Raw genomic sequence first — 25913 nt, 5'->3', positions numbered from 1 at the left:
TCTCTTCCATTTTGTACGGGTAGACAAGAGACTTGGCTGTTTTCCGTGTGGCTCATGATAGGCCTGCCGTACGACTACATTTTGTTCGGCAGAAGGCAGGGAATTTAAAATCATGAAATATATCGCGTGTAGCACGACTCATGTCGTATATCACGCCACTTGCCCATGTGGCTTGATAAACGTGGGCCTTACGTCCCGCGAATTACGTGTCCGTACACGGTAACATGTGAGGGACATACGTGCCGCAGCAAAAGTGAAGGATATAACATTGCTTAAGACTATACCTCGACATTTTAGGTCCCACCATGACTGCGATCCAGATGGCCTCAAAGTTAGGAGCATCGATCGCATTCATGGTGGTGCCAGGGGTGGAGACCTTAAAAAACTACTGGCCCAACTTGAGTGTCGGTGGATAGTCAAACTAGGTTCTATGACCCCGTCCGGTTTGAATGAAAAATTAAGTTTTTCACCATTCTTATGAATTTGACTTCCATGGAAAATTCTAAATATTCCCTTCTTTTCCTCCCCCTTTCCATCCTTTTCACCCTCCTCTTCTCCCTCTTTCCCTCTCTCCTTTTCCCTCTTTTTTCTTATCCCATCCCCTTCTCATTGGCGTTTTTGATTTACCACCCTGGTATTGCTTTTTAACAAATTAATTTTGTATGTTCTGTGTTTTATTTTACCGAGAAGTTTCTTTTTTCTATGGTGTCCGCCGTCAACCCAGCTTCCTTGTGTCTGATTCTTCTGTGTCCATCATGGAAAAGCATTTTCAATACCATCTGCGGCAGCACTCCACTTCTCATGATTTGATATTATGTATATGCTGTACAGTCATGGCCAAAAGTTTTGAGAATGACACCAAAATTATATTTTCACATGATCTGCTGGCCTCTGGTTTTTATTAGTGTTAGTCTGATGTTTATATCACATACAGAAATATAATTGCAATCATATTATGAGTACCAATAGGTTATATTGACAGTTAGAATGAGTTAATGCAGCAAGTCAATATTTGCAGTGTTGCCCCTTCTTCTTCAAGACCTCTGTAATTCTCCCTGGCATGCTCTCAATCAACTTTTGGACCAAATCCTGACTGATAGCAGTCCATTCTTGCATAATCAATGCTTGCATTTTGCCAGAATTTGTTGGTTTTTGTTTGTCCACCCGTCTCTTGATGATTGACCACAAGTTCTCAATGGGATTAAGATCTGGGGAGTTTCCAGGCCATGGACCCAAAATCTCTATGTTTTGTTCCATGAGCCATTTAGTTATCACCTTTCCTTTATGTCTTTCTTGGGTGCCCTGGAGGCTTTTTGACAACAATGGAAGCGCTCTCCTTGAAGTTCTTGATGATGCGATATATTGTTGACTGAGGTGCAATCTTTGTAGCTGCGATACTCTTCCCTGTTAGGCCATTCTTGTGCAGTGCAATGATGGCTGCACGTGTTTCTTTAGAGATAACCATGGTTAACTGAAGAGAAACAATGATACCAAGAACCAGCCTCCTTTTAAAGTGTCCAGTGATGTCATTCTTACTTAATCATGACTGATTGATCGCCAGCCCTGTCCTCATCAACACCCACACCTGTGTTAATGGATCAATCACTAAAACGATGTTAGCTGCTCCTTTTAAGGCAGGACTGCAATGATGTTGAAATGTGTTTTGGGGGTTAAAGTTCATTTTCTGGGCAAATATTGACTTTGCAAGTACAGTAATTGCTGTTACGCTGATCACTCTTTGACATTCAGGAGTATATGCAAATTGCCATTACAAAAAATGAAGCAGTAAACTTAGGAAAAATTACTATTTGCCTCATTCTCAATACTTTTGGCCATGACTGTACATTAACTTGTGCTGATTATATGTATTAAACCCATCTCTCTTGTTTGGTATGCACATTTCTGTAGTATATATTGTACTGTATTTTACTTACAGATTATCCCGGAGTTCCTTAGTATAAAGGTGCCAGCATAATATACTTGCAATATACAACCACAAAACCCTGTCAGACACATTGTATCTTTATGTGCGATACCACCAAGGTGTGCATGCGCGCGGTGTTCCCTACACGTCCCGCCCCCAATGGCATCAATACGGTGCGATGTGTGTCATTGACGTCATGGCAAGTATTCTTCCTGACATGCACCTCTCACGTGATTTGCCGAACGGGACGGAAGTGACGTTGGAGACTCCGCCCCCATGCGCTGTGTTAGTGATGGCTATCGCACACATGCGTTTGGCGGCATATATAAAAACCCGCCTGGCACATAGAACACACAGGCCCGACGAAACATACGCGAAACACGCGTAGGGGCTCCTGTTTCTGACCAACTTGGCACTGCAGTATTTTATGGGTGTCTACTGACTTTATATGCCACTGTGCTTTTCTGGACACATGGCCATTTTGGCTAGTATTGTTTTTTTTTTAAACTTTTATTGTTGCAGGGACTATAACTATCTCTATATATACATCCTGACTATCCCCTATATATGGAATATGTCCCTTTTGATCTTCCTATGTGTCTAGACACGCTATATGCAATACTATATTTTATTACATATAAGTGCCAAATTTGTCACACGTGTCTTTTATCATTCACTTCTCACCATTATGATAATAATTAAATAAATGTCATTATGTTTTATATGCATTACTGTTGTACTGACTGTTTTTTTGGGTTACAACTCCCTGGTGATTCGTATTGTTTCTCATATCTAGTTTGGGAGGACCCTTTTGGTTACTATGGTCTCTACCTATTTAAATAGTTCCATCCTATTCTTTATCAGTGCATGGATGGTATGAACAGGATTTTGAAGAAAATTTTGATATGTGCCAAACTGGGACAGTTAGACAAGTGTGTTAAGGCGATAGGCCAGTCTAAAGAAATGAGTTTTTAGGGCATGCTTAAAGCTGTGGGTATTGGGAATTAGTCGAATTGTCCTGGGTAGTGCATTCCAAAGAATTGGCGCAGCACGTGAGAAATCTTGGAGACGGGAGTGGGAGGTTTGGATTAAAGAGAATTTTAGTTTTAAGTCATTGGCAGAACGGAGGGCACGGGAAGGGTGGTAGACTGAGATGAGGGAGGATATGTAGAGTGGTGCTGAATCGTGGAGAGCTTTGTGGGTAAGAGTGATAAGTTTATATTGAACTCTGTATTGGTTGGGCAACCAGTGCAATGACTGGCACAGGGAAGAGGCATCGGTGTATCGGTTGCAGAGGAATATGATCCTGACTGCTGCATTCAGGATGGATTGGAGAGGGGAAAGTTTAGAAAGAGGGAGACCAATTAGTAAAGAGTTGCAATAATCCAGACGAGAATGAATAAGAGCTACAGTAAGAGTTTTTGCCGAGTCAAAGGTAAGAAAACTTCTGATTCTAGAGATGTTTTTGAGGTGTAGATGACACGAGCGAGTGATTTGATGTGAGGACTAAGGAAAGATCTGAATTGAGTATGACCCCAAGACAGCGGACTTGTTGCTGGGGAGTAATGGTGGAGCCACAAACAGGAATGGCAATATCGGGCACAGGTAGGTTAGTGGAGGGAGGAAATCTGAGTAGTTCATCATACTCTATAAAGGGAACTTTGGAGAAATCATGCTATGTGTAGGGCTTTTTTTTTACCAATTTTCTTGACAAGATGGGGATGCCCATCACAGAACACTGTCCAGTCACTGCAGATCAAACTTTTACTCACACACAGCAGACCTTGATACAGCTGGATCCAGCTTGTCCCTGTTTGGGGGAATCCCACCCCGCACCCTTGAATCCCTTTGACCTATATGCAGTGAACATAGCCTATACATCTGATGAAGGGTATTCACCTGAAACGTTGTGTGATACTGTAGTGTTGGTGTAACCAATGGATATGACATATCTAATATATATAATCGTCTTATCCCGTCTGTCCTTCTGTCCAGGAAATCCCACGTCGTTGATTGGTCCGGCCGCGGGCAATCAGCGACGCGGGATTTCAGAAAAAGATGGCGGCCGTTAGCAGCTCATCTGCCGCACGGAGGTCAGCGGTGATGTAGCCGGGAGATGCCCGCAGCAGAAGTACCCTGACCGGCGGTGGGAGATCAGCGGCTAGGGCCGCTGATCTCCAGACGGCAAATGTGAAGGGAGAACCGGGGAGCGGCGCCGCGGGTCGGGATACTTCTGCTGCGAGCAGCCGGTCATCTCCTGGCTGCTTGCAGCAGAAGTACCTGCACAGGCAGCGCCGCTCCCCAGTCCTCACTAATACGATTCGCTGATTGGTCGCGGCCTTCGGCCGCGACCAATCAGCGATATTGGCGCCAAATTTAAACATCGCTCTACTCATTGCGCCTGGTCGGCCGCATACATATTCTAGAATACCCGATACGTTAGAATCGGGCCACCATCTAGTTGACAATAAATCCGTACAATAAATCCCAGTTCCTTCACTCTGTCTACTATAGAACATTTTTTCAAATTCAAGTTTTTTTTTATTTTTTGTGTTGAAAAAGTACAAGAAAATACAATCTACATAGTAAAAGGGGTAACGTAACTATAAATCTATGCATAACTACAGTATATTGGGGGGGTACAGGGAGGGTTTTCCATCAATATCCAGATCAAGCATGTATTTTTCCATATGAAAGATAGAGAGAGAGGGAGCGGACCACGGCAGACCACCAATCAATAGAGTGTGATTATGATCATTGTTGTGACGACATCCCGGATAAATTTAGTTGGGGGCTAGATGGTAGGCGTCAGAGTTTTGGAAATCCATCCAATCCCTCCAAATCACACAGTATCTATCGACATCAGCCGGTGAGATGGCAATCAGATGCTCCTTCCTATTAAGGAGGGAGATCTCCGCAAACCATTCCTCCACAGTGGGTGGGTCTCTGCTTTTCCAGTGTCGTGGAATGACATTCTTAGCCGCCTGTATTAGGTAGCCTATTGATGACCTTTTATAACTACGTTTACTTATTGGTAACATTGATAAAAGGAGGGCTTCTGGCGTATTAGGGATAGTCAAACCAGTTATTTTCTCAATCATGGGAACCACCTTTGCCCAAAATGCATTTATTATAGGGAACCCCCACCATATGTGTGACATTGTCCCTTCCCCCTCCCCACATCTCCAACATCTGTCTGAGACCACTGGGTACCATCTATGAAGGACTGCTGGTACCCGGTACCATCTAGAGATCATTTTGAAGGAGGTTTCCTGAGCTTTGGACCCTATTGAGGTTTTATGTGTTAGGAAGAAACATTTATCCCATTGTGAGTCAGAGAAGGACTTCCCCAGTTCCCTTTCCCATGTACCGCAGAATCCTGGCCTATTGTCAGCTACCTGGGCAATGAGGAGATTATACAGTAGGGAGATGGAGTGTGTAGGGGTGACAATGATAGGCACAATTTTTCAAAGTTTGTGAGATCTCTATGAAGATGTGTGCGCTTCTTCACAGTTGAATAGAAGTGTTGTAATTGACTATATTCAAAATTAGCCTTCGGGGAAGTGGCTCTTCCCTGTAACAAGTCATTGAGGGGGAGCAGCGAAGTGTTGGAGATGACATGAGAAAAGAATATCGGATGGGATTTGTTTGAACCGAGAAATCTATTTGCAGATAGTCCTGGTGGGAAATCCGGATTATCTGAAATCGGGAGCAAGGGGCCCTGGGGGTCGATTAAGGATAAGCTTTTTTTATGGGATCTCAAAGCCAGAGCAGTGGCATAAGTACTATATGACATAAGGCCAAGAGAGGGGACAGTTAAATGGGCGCACCATGGGAGAGTGGTAAGAGCTTTAGGACAAATGGATTGAGCTATTTTGACCCATACCTTCCCCTCCGAATGATGGAAGAAGTCCAGGATTCTAGCGTGTACTGCTGCCATGTAATACCTTCTACAATCCGGAAGGCTAAGGCCCCCCTTTTGTTTGTGTCTGATCAGAACATCTCCCCGAATGCGCAGTCTTTTCCAAAAATTTGAGGGAATTATCACGGGAATGGTTTGGAAGAGGTATAAGAGTTTAGGTAGGACGTTCATTTTTAGTATATTTATTCTGCCAAACCAGGAAAAATCCTTCACCGTCCAAGAAGTAAGATCTCTATGGAGTTGTTCAATAAAGGGCCCAAAATGAAGATAAAATAGACGGGAGAGGTCTCTATGAATACGAATTCCTAAGTATTTGATACCCTGTGAGGGCCAGGCAAAGGGAAAGTTGGACTGGATGGAATCCTGTATGGATTTGGGGAGGGAAACACCGAGGGCCTCAGACTTCGCTGCATTGATTTTAAAATTTGACCATGTACCAAAGTGATCTATTTCAGCCATAACAGCAGGGATGGATATATGTGGTTGAGTGATATATAGCAGGACATCATCAGCAAATGCAGAGCACTTGTACTCGGTGCCTCCCACCCCAATCCCCCTAATATTGGGATTATCGCGGATTGATGAGAGCAGGTGCTCCATCACTAGGATGTATAAGAGAGGGGACAGAGGACATCCCTGTCTTGTCCCATTGGTATATGAAAGGTGATGATAATGTTCCATTTATCTTCAGCCTAGCTGACGGATTGCGATACAGGGCCATGATTTTGGCTATAAAAGGGTCCCCTACCCCAAGCTTTTTAAGAGAGTAATATATGGCGTGCCAGGAGACTCTATCAAATGCTTTCTCAGCATCCAAAGAGAGTATCAGTAGAGGGATACCTCTTGATTGGGCATGATGAATAATGTCAATTGTCTTTAAAGTGTTGTCCCAAGCTTCCCGCCCAGGGAGGAATCCCACCTGATCCAAGTGTATGTGTGCGGTTAAGAAAGGTTGCAGCCTATTCGCCAATATTTTCGCGTAGATCTTCAGATCCACGTTCAGCAGAGAGATTGGTCTATAGCTAGAACATAAGTGTGGGTCCCCACCCTTTTTTGGGAGAACAGTGATATGTGCCTCTGTAGTTTGGGGAGGGAAGGTGTTTGTGCAGGATGCGTGATTAAATCCTCCCAGCAGGATAGGTGAAAAGAGCGGAAGGAATGTTTTATAGAATTTGACTGTATATCCATCTGGGCCTGGACTTTTTCCACTCGCTAACGACTGGATAGCTAACTGCAATTCGGGCTCTGTTAAGGGTTCATCTACAGATGTGGCGGGAGACATTTTTAAAGGGTTCTGTGCTTGTGTCTCAGGCGTGTCGGTCCCAATCAAGGAAGTATTAACAGGGGATGTGTTGTTTGGTATACCATCGAGATTGTATAGTGGAGTATAATATTTATGGAATTCAGTTGTAATATCTTCCGTTTTGTTTAGCATTTGACCCGAGTTGTCTTTTATTTTTGGGATGTGATTTTGGGCTTGTTGGGATTTTAGAGCTCTCGCTAGCATGCGTCCACATTTATTGCTATATTCATAGAACTTACTGCTACAGACCTGGAGATAGCGTCTATATCCCAAGTCTAATAGTTTTTTGGCTTCCTGTCTGGCTGATAATAGGTCTCGGAGTGTTGCTGTGGAGAGGACATGTTTGTGGGCTACCTCAAGGGTTTCTACTTTACGCAGAGCGAGATTGAGGTTATGTGCCTTCTCTCGCTTCAATCGGGAGCCATGTTTAATAAATAGACCCCTAAGAACGCATTTCAGTGCCTCCCATTTGATTGTGGGGGGAGATACGTCGAATTTGTGGTCTTCCTCAAAGTTTGATATTGTGTTGGTTACATCCTGGGTGCACACCGGGTCCAGTAACAAGGATTCGTTTAGTTTCCACGACCCTGAAAGCTTGGGTAGATTGGGAATAACGAGAGAACAGAATATGGGAGCATGGTCAGACCAAAGCATAGTCCCTATCTCCGTCTCCGGCTGCCAAGATAGGGCTCGGTGTTGCACCAGGATAAAGTCAATTCTGCTGTAAGAATCATGAGGGGAGGAATAAAAGGTATAATCTTTGACAGTCGGGTGTGTGAGGCGCCAAACGTCACAGAGCTGTAGTTGGAGAAATGCCCTCTTTACTTTTTTGATAGCTGAATAAGATAGAGATGCTTTTCCTGTTGAATTATCTAATGTAGGATCTAGTGTTAAATTGAGGTCTCCACACAGAATGACTGTACCCTGGACAATGGGAATGGCTTTGTCTATTAGGTTGAGAATGAACTGAGTTTGACCCTGGTTAGGGGTATAAGCATTGATGATTGTGAAAAGTCTGCCTTCAATTTTTAAAATTAGGAGCATATACCTTGCATTTGGATCTTTAATGCATTCGACAAACTCGTGTGTCAGGCTTTTGTGAATGAGGATAGCAACTCCCTTACTCTTAGATTGGGTGTTATTACACAGGTGCCAGTGGGTATAATATTTGTTTTTAGGGGTAGGGGTATGATGTTCTTTAAAGTGTGTTTCCTGTAAGCACGCAATCTGTACCTTTATTTTGTGAAGTAATCTAAGAATTTGGGCCCTTTTTTCCAGGATGTTAAACCCCTTCACATTGAAGGAGGCATACTTAAAAAAAGTGTCGCCATTGGGTTGAATCTCTCGGCGGTCCGCTCCCCTCAGAGTGAAATGATTGCAAGCATCGATGGACATTTGAAGCAACTGTGGGAAAAAGACAACAGGGTGAAACAAACATAACAAAAGAAACAGTAAGTAAAGAACTACTGTTCGGGGTATAAGTAACCATTTTAAGTAGAACCAAGCGTATGGGGGTACCCGATCGCCTGGCGGTGTCCCTTCAGGGGGAAAGTGACAGCTAAGCATCGTGAACACTAACACTCCTTTTGAGAATTGCGTTGCAGGAAAAAAGACTAACCAACCGACTATGAAAAACATTACTGAAACTTACTGAAATGCAAAACCATTAAACTCCCACAGGGTTACAGTGGGGTCACTATAGAACATTTTTGACTGATTTTGTCTGTCCCAAAAAATTCCTACTGTTTTTGACAGAAATAAATCTCACACATGCTTTTAAAGGGACTCTGTCAGCACGGAATGATTCTTCAAACGAAGTCCAGCCGCTTGGTGCTTCATGGAGGGGTCAATCATTTAAATACACCTTTCCACCTGCTTGTTGTCCCTCTATCTCTACCCAGTCCTTATTTGATTGACAGCTCTGGCTTCATAGAACCAAAGAAGGGAGGAGATAGATGGAAGCCAAGCAGGGGAAAAGTTATACAAGACAATGACTTTTGTCCAGTATTGACTAAATTCACACATTACTTTTGTATGTTTGTAATATACATTTGACATTGTAGCTGAAAAAAAAATGAAAGATCCAAACATGATATAGTTTATAAAAGCAGATGTTTATTAATCTTTGGGAACAAGTTTTAAAGGGGTTGTCCAACACATCTCTCTCGCTCTTCAACCTGATCTGACATAAAGAGTGTGGGACAGTTGGCAAGTCAATTATCCCATGGCCAGCTGATGATTGAGACAAGTTTAGCCGCATTTCTTCATAACCGATGTCAGATCAGAAGGAAGAAATAGGCACCGGATAACAGAATTAGGATGTAATCATATTGTATATATAAACGTGAATTATCCTATGCACATGGTTGATATACACAGAATCGCTGCTTCATTAGATATCAGCCCTTTCCCAAGTGGAGCTTCCCTATATAGAATTTAGACACTAGATACTTAAGCTGTGAATCCACATTAGAATGGGAAAATAGAATGATCTGAGTAATTTCGAACAAGGCATGGTCACCAGTGCTAGATTAGCCTGGACTGGTATTTAAAACTGTGATCCTTGTGGGGTTTACTTGTACAACTGTATTGAGAGTATACTAAGAATAGCGTGATTGAGGAAAAGCATCATGTGAAAGACGATCCGGTGGAAGTGAACAATTGTTCTGATGTCATGCACACTGCAGCTTAATACAACACTGCTTCTCTAAAGCTTTCAAGCACACCAACTATAACAGCAGACAACCAGTTACACAGAAAGGAAAGACTTGGGAAGTAATCTTGAAGCCCAATTTTTGAGACAACTTCAAGAAATAATTTTCTCCTCATAGACCAATATTTCTGCAGAGAGATTTCAGAACCCTAGTGAAATCTATGGCCAGAAGAATTACTGCAGGTTCTGAAGGCAAAAGGAGATCCAATGCACTACTAGATGGGTGTCTCTAATACAGCGCCCATTCAGCGTATATGTGTTATTTGGATTCTATGAGGGGTTGTCAAAACTTTTCCACACTCTGGTTATATTAAATTTCTCTTTTCACGAACAAATGTGTATGAATGGATAGTGACGGTCAAGGAAGGTCACACAAGTGTCAGCCATGAATCGCAGCCGAACACCTGTCCACATCCACAACTGATGACATCATTGAGTATGCACATGAACCGATTCTATGAGATAGATGAATGACAGCGGCAAATCATTACATGGAGAGGCAAAAAGAGTAGTGCATTTGTGGCTCGAAGCTGAGCCTAAAAAAAATTTCAATGAAGGAATATGAAAGAGTGTTGACAAATGGACAGACTGTATTGAAAAGCACAGAGATTATTTTGAAAAACTATGTATTTGTCGATTCTGAAAGTAGCTTAACCCCTTCATGACCTTGGGATTTTCAGTTTTTGCTTTTTGCTCCCCTTCTTCCCAGAGCCACAACTTTTTTATTTTCCCGTCAATATGGCCGTTTAAGGGCTTGATTTTTGCATGATAAGTTGTACTTTTGAACGACACCATTGATTTTACCATATAGTGTACCGGAAAACGGGGAAAAAAAAATCCAAGTGCGGTGAAATTGCAAAAACAAAGTGCAATTCCAAAATTGTCTTTTGTTTTGTTTTTTACCATGTTCACTAAATACTAAAACTTACCTGCCATTATGATTTTCCCGGTCATTATAAGTTCTCCAATAGCAAACATGTATAGGTTCTTTCTTATTTAAGTGTTAAAAAAAATTCCAAAGTTTCAAAAAAAAAATAAAAATGGCGCCATTTTCCGAGACCCGTAGCATCTCCATTTTTTTGGGTCTGGGGCTGGGTGGGAGCTTATTTTTTGCGCGTCGAGTTGACGTTTTTTATTGATACCATATTGGGGTAGATACAATGTTTTGATCACCTGTTATTGCAATGTTGTGGCGACCAAAAAAACCTAATTCTGGGATTTTTATTTTCTTTCTCGTTACGCCATTTACCAATCGGATTAATTCTTTCTATATTTTGATAGATCAGGCATTTCTCAACGCAGTGATACCAAATACTTGTATTTTTTTATTGTTGTTTTATTTTGAATGGGGCTACAGGGGTGTGATTTGAACTTTTATAGTTTTAAAAAAATTTCATATTTTTTACAAACTTTTTTTAAAATTTTTTTACTTGCTTCAATAAGCTGAGATCGTCTGATCGCTTGTGCTACACGAGCCATGTGTAGCAGAAATGATCATCTACTATTACGCCGGCCACAGGGCGGCGCTCATAGCAGATCTGCAATGAAAAGCACGAGGGTCTTCTGCAGATCCCCGGTTGTCATGCCAACCCATCGGCGCACCGCGGATCATGTGACAGGGGCACCGATCGGCGGGGTTTGTGTCGCACTTCTGGCAAGCACATGTTAAATACCGCTGTCAGTGATTGACAGCAGCATTTAACATGTTAACAGCTGCGGAAGGATCGGAATTCCACCCGCGGCTGTTAAGGGCACACGACAGCTGATCAATTCTGCTGTCATGTGCCTGAAAAGATGCGGGCTCAGCGCCGGAGCCCGCATCAAATGCCAGCATACAACTTATGGTGTACCTATACGTCATAGGTTGTGAAGGGGATAAAAAAAAATTATACAGCCAGAGTGTAGATTTATTTTGACTCACCCTTGTAGTTGTTTTTTGATAATACATGTTTATTGGTAATTGCATACATTTATTAATCAACACTTAGTGCTGTAAATGCTCCACTGTTTATTTTTCTTGTATCACATGTGACTTGATCTGTTCCGTTTTTTTTTTCCTGTCTACAATTTGTCAATAAACTGATTTAAGGGAAAAAAAGAAAATTGAGTTTTCTCTGTGTGAATTCTCTGATGTTTAAGAAAATTTGATTTGTTTGCAAAACACTTTCCACAAACAGAACATGAGAATGGCTTCTCCCCTGTGTGAGCTCTTTCATGTTGAATTAGATATGAGTTTTGGCGAAAACACTTTCCACACACAGAACAGGAGAATGGTTTCTCCCCTGTGTGAATTCTCTGATGTCTAATAAGATCTGCATTTTGGTTAAAACATTTCCCACATTCCAAACATAAAAATGGCTTCTCCCCTGTGTGACTTCTCTGATGTATAACAAGTTTTGATCTATTGTTATAATGTTTCCCACATTCTGCACATGAGAATGGCTTCTCCCCTGTGTGAATTGTCTGATGTCTAACAAAAGTTGATCTCTGGTTAAAACATTCCCCACATTCTGAACATGAAAAAGGCTTCTCTCCAGTATGACTTCTCTGATGTTTAACAAGATCAGATTTCTGAAACCAACATTTCCCACACTCTAAACATGAAAATGGCTTCTCCCCTGTGTGAATTCTCTGATGTCTAATAAGAATTGATTTGCGATTAAAACATTTTCCACATTCAGAACATGAAAATGGCTTCTCCCCTGTGTGAGTTTTCTGATGTGTAACAAGAATTGATTTGTGGTTAAAACATTTTCCACATTCAGAGCATGAAAAAGGCTTTTCGCCTGTGTGAATTCTCTGATGTCTAACCAGATCAGATTTTTGAGAACAACATTTCCCACACTCAGAACAGGAATAAGGCTTCTCCCCTGTGTGAGTTCTCAGATGTTTAACAAGATCAGATTTCCGAGAAAAACATTTCCCACATTCGGAACATGAAAATGGCTTCTCCCCAGTGTTTTCTCTTTGATGTTCAACATCCATGCTATTATTGTTATCTTGCTGTGATGAATCGGTAGATAGACTATGTTGAAAAGGATCAGGTGACAGAACTTTGCTGTGAAGAGCTGGATATGTATCTGGGACAATGGTAATGGAATACTCCTCATATACATCTGGTGTGATACCCTGATCTTCTACTTTAAAATCTGAAATTAGGACATGTCCATCTGAGCTCCTGGTACAATCGTCTGTCAAGAATAAAAACAATTTTGTTATTTTTCAATACGAGTGCCTTGACATATCAATCATATATATCATTAGATTTCTATATAAAAATGTCTGTACTAATTGCAACACAATTCAATTTACAACAGACTAATCTGCTTCTCAGACATCAACCTGCCAGACTTTTGTCTATACATCTGGTTCAATCTTTGACCACGTATTGCTCATCAGCTGTAAACTGCGGGTAAGAGACTAATGCTTAGGGTGACGCACAAAGCTGACTACTTTTTGCCTCACCTTACTGGTAAGCATAAATCAACAAAATAACTGGTCAAAACCATTAAAGGGTCAGCGACCCACATAAAAAAAAAAATCAAGTTACAATTTGCTCATCACTGTGGGTCTGACTGCTGGAACCCCAAGCGATCCAGAGATTGAGACTCTGGAACCTTGAAAAAAAAGGTACACTGTTCTATTGACAGAAGAGGATGGAACTATGGTCAGCACGTGACCATAAAGTAAGCTTGTGGTGACATAATAACAGCTCAAATCGGCAAGCTGTTTCAAATAATAACAATTGTTGTGTTTGCCAGAAATTTCCTTTCTGGACTCGACAAGATTTTTAAGGATACGATGGTGCATTACATAGCCCATGATTCTAAGGATTCGACATTTACATTGTCTATCAGTTATAAATCATTCAACCAACTGACTTCCATCTCTAACTTCCTGATTTTTTCAAGATTTTCAATGTTTTTTACAACTTCTTTCCCAAAGTCTATCACGTCTGTGTGCATCTAGCTAAGGCTTCTCCTCCAGTTGGGTCATAGGTTTCCTACAGTGTTTAGTTCTCTGAAAAGGCTGGTGACTAGAGAAAGATTTCTTCTGATCTGTTTATTCACACCAGTTGTTGCAGCACAGTGGCTCAGATGGAAAACAGCTATAAATACTCACTATGGATATTTGAGTATATGAGTATATTGTTTCAAACTCAGTAACAACTAGAAGCTGTCTTCCAAGAGTTTGCCAACAACATTGTTCGAGGCCTTCTTTATGCTATAAGACGCCCCCATTACTAAACCTATAGTCAGATTGTAAGTAAAAAAACACCCATAATAAAGTTCTTTATTTGAAATAATGACACAGACTACTATATTGAAATAAACATTCCCCATCCCTTTTTTTCCACTAGGAAAAAGGAAAAATAAAAAAGCAAACTTATACTCACCTGAAGATAATCCACTAAGGCCAATGTCCTCTGTAAAAGACAAAAAATAAGAACAACCATATTTCTCAGCTATCCGACAAGATGATAATCCATAAGGAAAACTCTAGGTCCCACGTCGTAATCCATCTCTGGGAAATCTGAAATTCATGGCTGAGTGGTGGCAAGATGTGACCGCTCAGTCATGAATCCAGGCAGGCACAGAGCTGCCTGTGAGAACATCTTCACTGACCTGCAGTGACGTCATTGAAGTTACCGCAGATCAGTGAAGCTGTTATTCCCACGGGCAGCTGTGACCTAACTGAGCTGCGGTGACCTCAACGAGCTCAGCTCTAGCACTGGGAGAAAAATCCGCACCTTGCCACCGCTCAGCATTGCATGCTCCTCTGGGAAATTAAATATGCAAATTGTCTCTTCAGAGAGGAAGAGGACTACACAAGGAGAAACCTTACCCCTTCGATTCCAGTCTTAGCCTGTCACCTAGCTAAATCAGATCTCATACTTTGCACTGACGATGGGCAATACCCCAAAACACTGAGTCTGCAAATTGGGATTCTGGTTTGGCTTTCATCCTAAATCATATTGCAAAGCTCGTTAAAGGGTCGACATTGACTTCTAGGATTGCTACTTCCAATAGGTGTCACTAGAGTTCAAGTCCTCTTCCTCTCTGAAGCGACAATCTGCAAACTTTATGGTTGCGCGCTAGCAAGCATTGAACAACATAAAGGCCGTGATGCCGCATGAGAAACTGTGTTGTGACTGTTGCAAAAACTACAAAACTGCTGGATTTTTCGCTGCTCTCTTACAGTCACATTGCTGCTCCAAAACTGTTGTGCAACAGAAAGTTGCATGCAAATTGCACAAAAAGTGTTTTTTGCATTGGATGGATTACAGTCTGTCTCTGACATAGATGTACTGTTCAATCAATGCTTTGGCTTGTTGTCTGAATTACTTCAGAGCAGTTTAAATTCCTCTTCGAACTATCAATCTCAGTCCAAAGTGCAATTTGTAAAATTCACATAAAAGAAAACTCTGGTGAACAGCCAGTGAATGAGTAGAATCGTATTTAGTGGTTACTACTCACCTGGATAGTCGTCTGTACATATCTCCACTTTATACCATTCATCACCACTCACATATGTCTCTGTAGTTTTAATGGGGGTCACATTTTTACTCTGAAACAAAGATTGTAAAAGTCACAGACAGATGGAGAAATCATCAGAAACTATTTCAAATAGAAAAATGACATGACAGCAGTAGTTATCACATAGCTGCAGGTCTCCAGTATAAATCCAACTTGCCGACTCCTAATTATAACCAGCAGTCTCCATAACCAGAAAATGGGAAGATCCAGACAACATCTAATATCTATGATAAGCTTTATTCTGACATCTCCACCAAGTATAGAAGATACATTGAATGGCCACTCTACTACAGACACCTATCTGGATTTTCATTGGCCTTCAGAACTCCAGAAAATTCCTAATGTCATAGGTTCCACCAAATGTTGAGACTGTTTCGCAAAAATATTGGCCTATGCTGACAGGCTAGCTTCTCGCAGTTTTTTCGCAAATTAGATGGCAGTACTGACATACTCTGAACAACTTGTTCTATCTCGCAGGGGGCCTAGTAATCTTAAGAGCTATGGAAAAATGCAAGAGCGCAATAGGGTCTTATCTAATTAATAATTGTTACAGAAGTATTAAAAACTGCTCACCTAGTAGGGTTGTGTGGGACACAACACCTATAAAGCCTGGACTCCAGATGCTGCAGCTTCCTATGGATATGTCAAAGATAGATGCTGGGAAAGGAAGTTGTTTCTGCGCTCTCTGGAGTCACGACAAACCATTAGTATGGATAAAATTGTAGGTTTATTGTCTAGCATTTCAGTCCACCGACCCCTTCTTCAGGACAACCGTACACAACCATGTATGGTTGTCCTGAGGAAGGAGTCGGTGGACTCTGAAACGCGTAAATAATAAACCTACATTTTATCCATACTAATGGTTTGTCATGACTCCAGAGAGCGCAGAAACAACTTCCTTTCCCAGCATCTATCTTAGTAATTTTAAGAGGCACACAGGATTCCTTAGTGCCGGTTGCCACGGAGTACTGAGGTGAGCGCCATACCTGGGACCTACAATTATTTTTCTCAACTCTAGTCATGGGTCTAATTTCTATATTGGGAAGCTCTAATCATTAAAGAGTAGGTGTCTCTAATAAATTGGCCATTCAGTGGATAACACTGTTGCTTTGCAGCATTGGGGTCCTGGGTTCAAATCCCACCAAGGACAACATCTGCAAGGAGTTTGTATGTTTTCCCCATGTTTGCAAAGACATACTGATAGGGAATTTAGATTGTGAGCCCCAATGGAGACAGTGATGATCATATTTGAAAAGCTGTGGAATTAATGGCGCTATATAAGTGAGTAAAATAAATGAATAAGTAATATTGGTGGATAAAATAAGACTGAGCACAAGACCTTCACAGCCTTCTACAAATCATAGGGAACATCTCATGACACCTTCTCTCCATGTACCTGATGATCCTGAGAAATATTGGGATCTTCTTCTAAACAGTCCTGTGGAATAAGAGGAGGGGGACATCTCTCTGGTTTTGTCCTCTTACTGGATAGAACTGAAGGAAACACATACAGGGACTGAATTCATTGTTTACATAGAGATAATTAAAAGCCATGTGTTTTTAGTCCTATTACCTGGTGATGTGAGGGGCCGGGGAACCTCCATCATGACGTCCTTGTACAGATCTTTGTGTCCTTCTAAATACTCCCACTCCTCCGTGGAGAAATAGACGGTGACATCCTGACACCTTATAGGAACCTGACACATACAATGATACCGTCATCCCCCGATCCCTTCATAGCATTACTGTATAATGTCCCAGCATTCCCAGCAGTGTCACCTCTCCAGTCAGCAGCTCAATCATCTTGTAGGTGAGTTCGAGGATCTTCTGGTCATTGATGTCCTCATGTATCAGGGCGTGAGGTGGAAGCCCCATAATTGGGCTCAGGGGTCTTCCCCATCTCTCAGACACAGGGTCCTGACAATGCTCACTAGAGGTCTTCTTCACTACTGTATAATCCTGGTTATAGAGAGACACATTAATAAATCTCACTACAGACATTTCCAGAGTCCTCACCTCTCAAGTTCTGTCCATCTGTTATTCCCATAGATAAGAATGATGTAATGTGACATCATCAGAATCTCTCACCTCTCCAGTAAGCCGAAAGAGGATCTCTAGGGTGAGGTGTAATATCCTGTCTGCCATCTTGTCTCTGTCCCTATCCATTGTTGACGTGTCAATCAGGAAAATAATCTTATATAGAAGATCTCCACTGAGAGGATCCGATATTGTAGGGACCTGAATGGGGAGAAGATGAGCCGATGGAACATTATATTGAGCAGATGTAACATGAGCCGGCGCTCTTTGGCTTTTCCCTTCACATGCGCAGTACAGTACCTTACTGAGCAGAGAAGTGGCCTGCGCAGGAGCCCGATGCCATGGATACTGTGTGGATGAAGACGAAAAAGTCATCCACACGAAGCAAGAAGACGCGGGATCAAAAACAGCGAGGCCCATGAAACTGGACCGCCCCGCCCGTGAGTATAATAAAAGCTATTTTTTGTTTTTTGGAGAGTGCATTGGGAACATAAAAATAGCATTTTAGTATGCTGCCGCATAGGGCGTACAGGTGCTGGCCCTGCTTTATATGGCAAAAACCTGGTGACAGGTTCCCTTTAATGGAAGTACATGTGCAGATGCCATCTTTGTCAAAATGTCCAGGCAGTTAAACTTCGTTATTAGACAGAGCATTTGAATCTTTGTTTTAGCTACTGTTTTCTTTCATATTTACTGCTTATTCACATATCGAGTGAACTCTAACCATGTCAGTCCCTCACTTATCCCCTCTCCCATGTACAGCTAACATGCTCTATTCACAAGATTAAAACATTCAGATGAGAAAAAGTGGTAGCACTCACTGGTCTGTAAAAAGGCAATTCTTTATTTCTTTACATTAAAATTCATTAAGGGGGAGCTTGTGGAGCACCTGTCAGACGACCCGTAGAAGCGCAAATGAGCGCGAAACGGCCGTCGTCTGACAGGTGCTCCATATGCTCCCCCGCAATAAATTTTAATGTAATGAAAAGTGACACACCAGCTCTGGCATGCCAAAGTAAAGAGGCTTATTCGTCGTGCAATGCTCCTCTGGGAAATTTAATATGCAAATTGCCTCTTCAGAGAAAAAGAGGACTTGAATCTCAATTTGCAGACACGGTGTTTCGGACTGTTGGCCCTCGTCAGTGCAAAGTATGAGAACTGATTTGGCTAGGTGAGAGGCTCTCTGGACTGAGGTCTAAGGGGTAACGTTTCTCCTTGAGGAAAGTGACACACCAGCTCTTGCATGCCAAAGTAAGGAGGCTTATTTGCTGTCCAGAGAGCCTCTCACCTAGCCAAATCAATTCTCATACTTTGCATTGACGAGGGCCAACAGCCCGAAACACAGTGTCTGCAAATTGAGATTCTGATTTGGCTATTATCCTAAGTCATATTGCACGACTCGTTGGATTGCTGTTTCCAATAGGTGGCGCTATAGAGTTCAAGTCCTCTTTTTCTCTGAAGAGGCAATTTGCAGTGTAATGAAATAAAAAATTGCCTTTTTTCAGACCGGTGAGTGCTACCACTTTTTCTCTTATACATATGGACTATTGATGACTTGTTTCATTATGGTAAGTACCTGGTCAAGCATGGGCTAGGTGTCCTTTTGGATCCTTTGTGACTGTTTAGCAGCAGGGTGAGGAGGTACAGGAGTGCGGGAGTTTTACTCTGCTTTTTCTATAAAACATTCAAAACCATCCTCTTCTACTGCACTTCATAGGAGACACTTTTGCAAATGACTGACTCTCTCTATTCTTTTACTCATTACTATCTGCAGGAAAAATCTCTCTGAATTCTGGCCCACCTTCTATTGCTAAATTTAACTTCTTGTCGGCCACATACAAGAAACTTACTAATCTTATAACCATTTATTGCATGTCTTTTCCTGTCTTCTTTTACTGGAATTCATATTCAGTGTGTAAAAAACTACCCTTATAGTCACAACTTCTTTCTTTCAAATTCTCTTAACTTGGCTCTCACTGAAACCTGGATTCAATACTTGGACACCACCTCCACTGTTTCTCTCTTGAATGGTGGGCTACACTTTTCACTTCCCCCAAACTTAGAACAAACACAAAGTACTATTCAAATCATTTCCAAATACTCTAACTTATGTTCCCCTCTTTTGAGGCCTACACAATCAGACTCTTCCATCCCTTCTCTCTGCAAATGGCACTTGTTTACTGTCCTTAGGGCCAACCCCACCAGTTCCAAGATCACTTTCTCACCTAAATTCCCTATTTTTTATCCGTGACATACCCGCTCTCATCACAGGGAACTTTACTATCCCTACTGATAATCCACTGTCTCCATCTGCTGCTCATCTTCTATCTCTAACTTACTCTTTTTGCCTTCTATAACTTACTCTCATACACATGAAGACAGGAGTAGACTAGACTTAATATTATTCCGTCTCTGCTCAGGGTATGTCTTTGCTAACTCTTCTCTCCCGCTCTCTGATCAAAAGACTTCTTTCCTTTGTCGCCCCTTTCAGGACACCCCTACATATCGTACAAATAGAAAGTTTCATGCCATTAACACCCAGCAATTTGTGCAGAATATAGTATATACAGTCATCATTGTCCCCAATCTCCTTGATCTTCTGTTCCAATTTAGCTGCTAAACAGTATAAAAAGAAACTCAAATGTGCGCCGGATGAATCAGCCCATCCCCTATACACAGAACACACTGACACAAACCCTGGCACATGTCGCAAACAGGTTTTCATCTGGGATGCTCTAGGTGTGCCAAATGTGATATGCGGAGAGAAAAAAAATCAGATTTGGCAGAATACTTTATCCACTGTTTTTCACCTTTCCAAACAAGCCTGCTTCACCACCCTCATCACCTAATTATCCTGTAGTACAAATGACTCCTTGACACTTTTCACTTCCTCCTTAGTCCTAAAGTGCAGGTCCCTATCACAAATCTCAGCACTGACAATCCCCAGCCATCACTGCCCAACTAAAATATTTAACCTTTCTTTCTTTTTGTATCTTTCCTATCTCTTTCAAACATATTGTTGTTATAACCCCATTACTAAAAAAACATCCCTCGACCAGAACTGCTCTGGCAATTACAGACCTGTTTCTAATCTCTAAACTGCTGGAATGATTGGTCTAATCTGTCTAATTCACTATCGTTCAGATAACTTTCGAGTCTTTACAATCTGATTTTCTCACTCTATACTCTACGAAACTGCTCTTAGTAAAGACTCAATGACTTAAATATAAGGGCACGTTCAGTATTTGGTCAGTATTTTTCATCAGTATTTGTAAGCAAAATAGGAGTGGGTGAAAAATACAGAAGTGGTGACGTGTTTCTATTATACTTTTCCTCTGATTGTTCCACTCCTGGTTTTGGTTTACAAATACTGATGTAAAATGCTGACCAAATACTGAATGTATGAACAGGGCCTTATTATAACAGCTCCTCTTACTGTAAAAAAATTGGAGGTGGTGGCTGACTCAATGACCAATGAGAAGGTATCAGGGTTTGATGGCCTATCTGTTGACATTTATAAAAAATATGGGGACAACGTTCTCCCTAAATTGTTAAGAGTTTTTCAAAGATTACCTGGCATGAGGCTCACTGCCTACATCAATGTGGGAGGCCATAATTGTGGTGTTGCTGAAACCAAGTAATGACTCCCAGTTGGTAGAATCATATAGGCCTACCTTGCCCTTGACGACAGATGTAAAGATACTACCCAAAGTCTTATCAAACAGCCTCAACACTCGTTTGAATTTTCAACTTATGTGTTACTCTGTAATGTCTGATATTGTTTGTACATGTATCGTCTAAATCAGGGGTCTCAAACACGCGGCCCGCAGGCACCATAGACCCCAATCGCAGCCCGGTCCAGGAGCTGCCGGCAGCTGTGCTTCAGTTCAGTGTATTGCCGCGCAGAGACCGGCTCTCTGCACAGCAATACCAGTGCCAGCTGCCGGCCTCTCAGAGGCCAGCAGCTGACATCAGCGTCCCAGGGCATCAGCGTATGACGTCACTGACACGCGCAGATGTCAGCTGTTGGCCTCTGATAGGCTGGTATTGCTGTGCAGAGAGACGGTCTCTGCGCGGCAATACAATGAGCTGAAGCGCAGCTGCCGGCAGCTCCTGGACCGGGCCGCGATCGGGGTCTATGGTGCCTGCAGGCCACAGGTGCAGAAAGGACACCGAGGGAACGGAGGACAGGTGAAAATAATCTTTTTTTTTTCTCCTGTATGTGTAGAACGGCACAAGGGACAGTCCTCCAAGATGGGGACCAGGCTGGAGACAGTCCTAAAACATGGGGACCAGGCTGGGGACAGTCCTAAAACATGGGGACCAGGCTAGGGACAGTCCTAAAACATGGGGACCAGGCTGGGGACATTACAACAAGATGGGGACCAGGATGGGGCATTACTACAAGATGAGGACATATCTACAATATGGGGACCGGTATGTGACATTACGACAATATGGGGCCCAGTATGGAACATTACGACAAGATGGGGACAAAGATGGGGGACATTACAAGATGCAGACCAGGGTGGGGCACATTACTACAAGATTTTGGCAGAAAAACTTCAAAATAAAGCATGAAAAAATATTTTGCCACTAAAAATGCTGCTTTATATCTAAACTAAGGTAAACAAAAAAAGTGCATGTTTTATTATCGCCACATCCATAACGACCCAAGCTATAAAAAATAAAACAGCAAAAGTGTTCAAAAGGTGTATAGAAAAAAAAATGGTATCACTAAAAATGTCACTTTGTCCTGCAAAGAATGCGGCCCCCCAAATTAATTTTTTTTCCGTGTGCGGCCCATATACCCAGTCGAGTTTGAGACCCCTGGTCTAAATAGTAAAGTGTTGCGGAATATTTTGGCACCATATAAATGAAATTATTAATATTATTGCTTGGGAACTCAACACACGTGTGTCATATAATCTAGGACCATTCATGTGTGCTAGATAATATGACTGTTATCACTCAACCATGAATCATCCTTCAAATTCCCATCGGATCTAGTGATCCCTGTCCTACTTGTATCTGGCCACTGCAGGACCAGTTAGGATTATCTGGATGCGGAGCGGAGTCTTCTCTACTATAGCAAAACACAATCCATCACCAATACTGCAGTAGATATTCATTAACAAGGTCAAGAAAGTCCTACATGGACTTCATTATCGCTAGACATTATAAATATTTCCCCTATTCCCAGATAAAGAACCGATCTCCCAAATAATGTGGCTTCTGGCTTGATTCACACAGAGTTCATTGATGCTTAAAAACGACCTGGCTGCAGAATTCTCCAGGTCAGTGCTATTATGGTGATGCCACGCATACTTTTTTTTTTATATCTTAGTTTAAAAAAAATTAAAGGGGTTGTTCCATTTCAGATAATGTTTGGCCCCGGCTGCAGTTTGTTAAAAAATAACAAACCGCGCTGGATTTATCCTCCTCAGGTCCATTCTCTGCTGATGTTCCAGGGGTCTGGTATTGGTTGAGACACTGACATCACATCAAGAGTTTTCAAGGGATGTGTTTTCATGAGAACTCCTGCCCATTGTGCGTCTGTACATTGTGCGTGTTCACATTTACGCTACATGTGAACACCGCCTTAGGATTATTCATACTTTTTTTTTTTAGTCCCACCACTGACTGGAACCTGCGATCATTTGATCACTCATCCATAGTATTATATACCGAAGAGATCGATCTTGACCAGAATGGGAGACAGGCTCCAATATTCACTACACACTGTACACGGATTACATCCTGCTGCTGCTGGAGCAGATAAAGGCTGATGGGTGAGGGGCAGTGATGTCAGAGCCAAAAACCTCATACTGAAGAACAGAGAAATCATCAATATGTTACTGGTGAACATGAGAAACAATCGCACTAATAACAAACACCCACATACCTCCACCTGCAGAGCCGCCACCACATATATGGCTGCTCTGTGCGCACAGGACCTGTGATGAGGTCACAGGAGGGGAGGAGTCAGGGGTCACATGATCAGGGGCCTCAGTGGATGCAGGACTCTGCTGTGCTGGTTGTCATGGTGCTGGATGAGGGGAAGTTTATGTGTGAGGTCAAGAGGGGTTTACAGTGTGGATGTAGCAGAGCCGCGTGTGTACGAGGTGTACGGAGCGGAGCCGTGTGTGTGTACGAGGTGTACGGGGCGGAGCCGTGTGTGTGTGTACAAGGTGTACGGAGCGGAGCCGTGTGTGTGTACGAGGTGTACGAAGCTGAGCCTTGTGTGTGTGTACGGAGCTGAGCCGTGTGTGTGTGTGTGTAAGAGGTGTACGGAGCTGAGCCATGTTTGTGTCTACGAGGTGTACGGAGCGGAGCCGTGTGTGTGTACGAGGTGTACGAAGCTGAGCCTTGTGTGTGTGTACGGAGCTGAGCCGTGTTTGTGTCTACGAGGTGTACGGGGTGGAGCCGTGTGTGTGTGTATGAGGTGTACGGAGCTGAGCCGTGTGTGTGTGTGTGTGTGTACGAGTTGTACAGGGCGGAGCCGTGTGTGTACGAGGCGTACGGAGCTGAGCCGTGTGTGTGTGTGTACGAGGTGTACGGAGCTGAGCCGTGTGTGTGTGTACGAGGTGTACGGAGCTGAGCCGTGTGTGTGTGTACGAGGTGTACGGAGCTGAGCCGTGTGTGTGTGTGTGTGTACGAGGTGTACGGAGCTAAGCCGTGTGTGTGTGTACGAGGTGTACGGAGCTGAGCCGTGTGTGTGTGTACGAGGTGTATGGAGCTGAGCCGTGTGTGTGTGTGTGTACGAGGCGTACGGAGCTGAGCCCTGTGTGTGTGTACGAGATGTACGGAGCTGAGCCGTGTGTGTGTGTACGAGGTGTACGGAGCTGAGCCGTGTGTGTGTGTGTACGAGGTGTACGGAGCTGAGCCGTGTGTGTGTGTACGAGGTGTACGGAGCTGAGCCGTGTGTGTGTGTACGAGGTGTACGGAGCTGAGCCGTGTGTGTGTGTACGAGGTGTACGGAGCTGAGCCGTGTGTGTACGAGGTGTACGTTGCTGAGCCGTGTGTGTGTACGAGGTGTACGGAGCTGAGCCGTGTGTGTGTACGAGGTGTACGGAGCTGAGCCGTGTGTGTACGAGGTGTACGGAGCTGAGCCGTGTGTGTGTGTGTACGAGGTGTACGGAGCTGAGCCGTGTGTGTGTGTACGAGGTGTACGGAGCTGAGCCGTGTGTGTGTGTGTACGAGGTGTACGGAGCTGAGCCGTGTGTGTGTGTACGGAGCTGAGCCGTGTGTGTGTGTACGAGGTGTACGGAGCTGAGCCGTGTGTGTGTGTACGAGGTGTACGGAGCTGAGCCGTGTGTGTGTGTACGGAGCTGAGCCGTGTGTGTGTGTACGGAGCTGAGCCGTGTGTGTGTGTACGAGGTGTACGGAGCTGAGCCGTGTGTGTGTGTACGAGGTGTACGGAGCTGAGCCGTGTGTGTGTGTGTACGAGGTGTACGGAGCTGAGCCGTGTGTGTGTGTACGAGGTGTACGGAGCTGAGCCGTGTGTGTGTGTGTACGAGGTGTACGGAGCTGAGCCGTGTGTGTGTGTACGGAGCTGAGCCGTGTGTGTGTGTACGAGGTGTACGGAGCTGAGCCGTGTGTGTGTGTACGAGGTGTACGGAGCTGAGCCGTGTGTGTGTGTGTACGAGGTGTACGGAGCTGAGCCGTGTGTGTGTGTACGGAGCTGAGCCGTGTGTGTGTGTACGAGGTGTACGGAGCTGAGCCGTGTGTGTGTGTACGAGGTGTACGGAGCTGAGCCGTGTGTGTGTGTACGAGGTGTACGGAGCTGAGCCGTGTGTGTGTGTACGAGGTGTACGGAGCTGAGCCGTGTGTGTGTGTACGAGGTGTACGGAGCTGAGCCGTGTGTGTGTGTGTACGAGGTGTACGGAGCTGAGCCGTGTGTGTGTGTACGGAGCTGAGCCGTGTGTGTGTGTACGAGGTGTACGGAGCTGAGCCGTGTGTGTGTAGTGTACAGAGCAGAGTCAAGTGTGTGGGTGAAGTGTACAGGATAGAGCCACGTGTATGCGACCTGTATACGGAGCGGAACCGTGTGTATGTAGTGTGCCGAGTTGTGTGTACGGAATGTTCAGAGCGGAGCCGTGTATGTATGATATGTACAGAGAGGAGCCATGTGTGTATGATGTGTGAGGAGCTGAGCCATGTGTGTGTAATACCCCAGAGTTGTGTATAATAACTTATAACATGTAAGTATTGCACTATGCCCTGAAGATGTTTGTATACTTGTAATTGTCTGTTGCACCGTTTAGAAAAGAAACAGTTTAATCTCCTCACCAAGGCAGGTTGCTAAGAGAATGGCTTGGTGGGTGGAGTTGGGTACAAAAATGTTACAGCAAGAACAGTTTGAGTCTAGAGAGTCAGAATAAGAGCCTAGAAAAGAAATTCAGTGAGCAGCACCACAGCACAAGGACGGCTCAAGTAAAACATGTGAGGGAATTTATTCCACTGTTCCAGCCGGT

At 43.3% G+C, this 25913-nt stretch overlaps 1 pseudogene; it reads right to left on the bottom strand.

Moving 5' to 3' along the window:
* LOC141271472 (uncharacterized) overlaps positions 1-25913 on the bottom strand; it is a 149419-nt pseudogene that overhangs the window by 77278 nt on the left and 46228 nt on the right.

The sequence above is a fragment of the Phyllobates terribilis genome, unplaced genomic scaffold (assembly GCF_046119375.1).
Source record: "Phyllobates terribilis strain yellow unplaced genomic scaffold, ASM4611937v1 Scaffold_5__5_contigs__length_657084704, whole genome shotgun sequence".
NCBI classification, from domain to species: domain Eukaryota; kingdom Metazoa; phylum Chordata; class Amphibia; order Anura; family Dendrobatidae; genus Phyllobates; species Phyllobates terribilis.
The sequence above is the reverse complement of the archived record's forward strand: the minus strand, read 5'-3'. Positions and strand labels throughout refer to the sequence as shown.